At 42.9% G+C, this 4,224-nt stretch overlaps 1 non-coding gene across 1 annotated transcript; it reads left to right on the top strand.

Annotated features, from left to right (window-relative positions):
- Positions 1-2,419: 2,419 nt before the first annotated feature.
- LOC114006377 (U6 spliceosomal RNA) lies at positions 2,420-2,526 on the top strand. The gene has a single exon (XR_003548095.1). It is a non-coding gene; the product is annotated as a U6 spliceosomal RNA (small nuclear RNA).
- Positions 2,527-4,224: the final 1,698 nt, after the last annotated feature.

Below are 4,224 nucleotides of genomic sequence, written 5' to 3'. Positions count from 1 at the left end.
GTACAAATCAGGGGTAAAAATACAAACTTGTAGAGTTATCAGCTTAGGGTTGCTATTTAAAGCCTCAGGGCTGGGGAGAGAGTTGACAGTGTGCTGTAGCAAAGATCCATTCAAAAATGTTACTGATCCCAACCACAACTAGTGATAAATGTTTGGGATGATGAATATGCTACTTACCCTGATTTGACCATTACACATTGTATTCATGCACAGAAAAAAAATCACACTATACCCCACAAATATGTACAATTATTATGTGTCAGTCAAAAACTTTTAAAAAAGGAAAGAAAATATTAGCTGATAGCAGCCTTTGGATTAATAAATGTACCATTCAGATTTTCCTTACTTTGTCTCTTCCTCTGATTGAGAAAACATACTATGTACCATGAAGGTACAAAATGCTGGTCAGGATCAATGACAGAGATGCTATCTCCCTTCAGATCAATCAGTTTGCAATTATTGGGTGAAAGAGAAATGCACAAGCCAACAATTATGAAAGAGGGCAGATTAGGATGAGTATGAAGTGTAGGTGTTGACATATCTTGGGGCAAAAAATAGTTACTTCGGTGAGCATTTTCGGGAAGATTTCACAGAGAAGATGCTGTCTCTAGGGTAACTTGAAAGAAAAAAGACATTTTAGTGGTTTAAAAAGGATAGGGGTCAGCAGACGGCATAGCGGTTGTGTCATTGGACTCCCACATAGCCAACTGTGGTTTGAGTCCTGGACCTGGTGACTTGAAAAATCATGCTGGGTACATGTGCATGTGTGCTCAAGATCCTGGGAGGAGAATGGAGGAGAAGGGTTTGTCACCCCTGCAGGGTGAATTCTCACTTTTACTCTCACTGTCTCTGTCTCTCTCTCCAGTAACCACATACACGCTAAGGCAAAACCTCTAAAAAAATAATAGATGATAATTCAAGCAAAGGGAGAGACTACATGGAGAATGGATTCACAGGGGGCAAGAGGGGGAAGATAGCAGGCTCTCATGGCAGTGTCTCAAGACAGATTTGTATCAACACTGATACTGTTTCTGGGACTAGCCATTTCTGCTCTGCCTGAAGGCAGCCCTTGAAATAGATTTGTCCCTGTGTTCTGAGATGTACATCTTGCATAGCCCAGGGAAAGTAGCAGAAGCCTCTCACCTTGTGCTGAAATTCGAAGGGCAGGGAAGAAACAAACTTCTCCCCTGAGACCAATAATAATGACACTCAAGATTGTGGATGGTGAGCTTGTTCCAAAGGTACCATTGGGTATCCGAGCAGCCTTGCAGTAAATCACCCTGCACCAAACCGCACAGCACATTACCTGCTGGCTTGGAGCATTCTTTCTGGGGGAGCAAGGACAACAGATCCCAGAGAGTGAAATGTAGGCTTGCAGATAATGGTAGAGCCAGATGGGCACCCTGTGGTGCCCTTGCCCCTTACCAAATAGGGAAACTGAGGTTCTCACATAAGCAGTCACACACCCAGCTAACATACCACATTAGTAGTACTGTAGACACTAAAACGTGATTCTTCTGATTCATTTCCTTGTGATTATTTTTTTCTGCTCTGTTTCCACTTGCTACCTTTTCTTTGAGGTTTGAAGTAAGTTGCAGCCTCAACTTGTGCTTATCTAGAGTTCTAAGAGACAGCTACTATCGTCTGTCTTTGTGGTACCCCCTTCCCTAGCAGTTCCCCTCTTCTTGCTTTGCTCTTAGGAGAAGGCCCAGATAGGCTGAGTGCTGGATAGAAGCTCTGTCCAATCACCCCCACCCCCTAGAGAATCATCACATTTTTACAAAGGTCAAAGAAAAAAAATCACTAGGTGACACCTGGTAAAGCACAGTGAAGAAGATTTTATTCAGGACCATCGTGATAGGTTTAGGGTTCATCACATTGGAGTCCTGTGGTTGAGGAGAAGATTGGGCTCAACTCTGAACACAGCTTGGGCAAGTGGGAATTTGTAGCCAAGAAGCAAGGTGGGGGTCTCTGGATGGAAAATTACTAGGAGGAAATGTCAGGAGTAAAGGAGTACTTTGGCTAAACTGACCTAATGGGATTCTTGCCAAAGACAGGCCAAGGTGGTCAGATATCACCTGGGGAGGGTGGAGGGGGAGGAATTTGATCTGGTATTGAGAGTGATCAGATATCCAGGATTAGGCAGTAGGGGTTGGGTGGAAGGAGGGTTGGTTTTTGCTAAAGTGACTTAGAATTCTTTGTTAAAAATGAATTTTATAGAAAAGTACACAGATTTGGCAAAGAATCTTTGTCACATGAAGATTAAGAGTACAAGGTTGGCACCAGCAGATGGCATGATGGTTAAGGTGCCGGACTCCCACATGGCTTACTGCAGTTTGAGTCCTGGACCTGGCAGCTTGAGGATCACGCAGGGCACATGAGTGTGTGTGCCCACAATCTTAAGAGCAGAATGGAGGATGTGCTCGCTTCGGTAGCACATATACTAAAATTGGAACAATACAGAGAAGATTAGCATGGCCCCTGCGCAAGGATGACACGCAAAGTTGTGAAGTGTTCCATATTTTTTTTAAATAAAAAAAAAAAAGAGCAGAATGGAGGAGAAGGGATTGAAGTGTGGCCATTCCCTTGGGGGGTGACTTCTCACTTTCATTCTACTGTCTCTGTCTGTGGTGGGCACATACACCCTATGACAGAAATCTTAAAACAAAACGAAGCAAAAAGAGTGCAAGTAATAATGACCCTTCAGGTGTTAGAGAGCAAGGGTGGTCATTACTGGGCTGTCCTAAAATCCCCACCACTGCACAAATATTCCTTAAGCTGTGTTTGATTGGAAGAAGCTGTTTATATCTGCAAAATTAATAAACAGATAATTGCATAAACATGGCTTTGATGTAACATGACCTACATTGCTTCCCTCTGACTCAGTTGATCCAGCTAAGAATAAGTCTCCCTATCCTGTCTGCCTCACAGGACTGTTGAGAGGAACAAATTAAGTAATATAAATGAAAAGTTTGGAGAACTTTAAAGCCCAGCATGAGTGTAAAGGATTCTTATGATCCGATGCCTCTCTTGGGTTGCATGAGTGACTGTACTATCTTCTGCTTCCTTAACAGTCTTCAGAAGTTTTCCTCCCAAAGAAATCCATTCAAGTTTGCTCCAAATAAAGGGTGATAAAGATCATACTGATTTTCCTCCTCCTCTTCCTCCTCCTCGCCGTCTTATTTTCATGGAAACAGGTGCCTCAGAGGAAAGGAGAAAATCAAAATGTGGTAAGCATGTTCTCTTTATTAATACCTCCACATGCTGCAGTGGGCCATAAACTCCTGGTGCAGCAGCAAGGGCTGAGTGGAGGGAGGAATAGTGACTTGAGATGTTGGGAATTCAGGTCACATGTAGGCCATGAATGCTATTTCCCACTGACATTAGACCTGTATTTTTACCTAAAGAGTAGGTGGTTGAGTAGAAGCAACCTGCACCTGGCACATGGGGCGTGGCCATGCCCAGATGCAGACTATCTGTATGATGCCAAGTCCTCTCTGCTCTTTGGGCCACACGTATCCTTTTTGAAAGGAAGTAATTATGATATAACCAATGCTTTGTGAGAACCAGCTCTGTTCTGAGCTGGCTTAGCTGTCTGCTTTCAGAAGTTTCCTCCTTTGGTTCCATACCTTTCTTTCTCACCATTTCAGCTTCACAGAATGACCGAGTGACCAGCCTGTGGTCACAGAGCTAGTGGGTGGCATCGCTGACTCCAAAGTCCTCACTCTTACTAATCTCCTAGTCTGAACATGTGTCTTCATGAGAATACTCTAATGGATGTTTGGGGGAGAATTTTAAATTCCCCACAATCTGGAGATAATATGATAAAAATGCAATTTATCCCAAATGATATATTTGCCTTTAGGAGGAAATAATTATGCTTTAAAAATATTTGAAAGGAAGGGAAAAGGACAGAAAAAAACAGATGAGATACTTTTGATTAATCTGTGCTTTCTTTTTCCCAGGGCAGTTATTATAACTTTATAAAAGTGGATCCAGGGATATTAAGTAGGAGTGTGTTTGTGTGTGCTTGTGTGTGTATTTTAATTTGTCAGAGGATACATGCACTCACTGGAGAGAGCTAGGATGGGGGTGGTGAGAAATCACCCCATATGGGACATGGTCACACTACAGTTCCTTCACTTTCATCTCTTCCTCATTTGGGGATTTTGAGCACCTACACACATGTGCCTAGCATGTTTTTCAAGTCACTAGGACTGGGAC

This window comes from Tupaia chinensis, unplaced genomic scaffold, assembly GCF_000334495.1.
Source record: "Tupaia chinensis unplaced genomic scaffold, TupChi_1.0 Scaffold147369_1, whole genome shotgun sequence".
Lineage (NCBI taxonomy): Eukaryota > Metazoa > Chordata > Mammalia > Scandentia > Tupaiidae > Tupaia > Tupaia belangeri.
The sequence above is the reverse complement of the archived record's forward strand: the minus strand, read 5'-3'. Positions and strand labels throughout refer to the sequence as shown.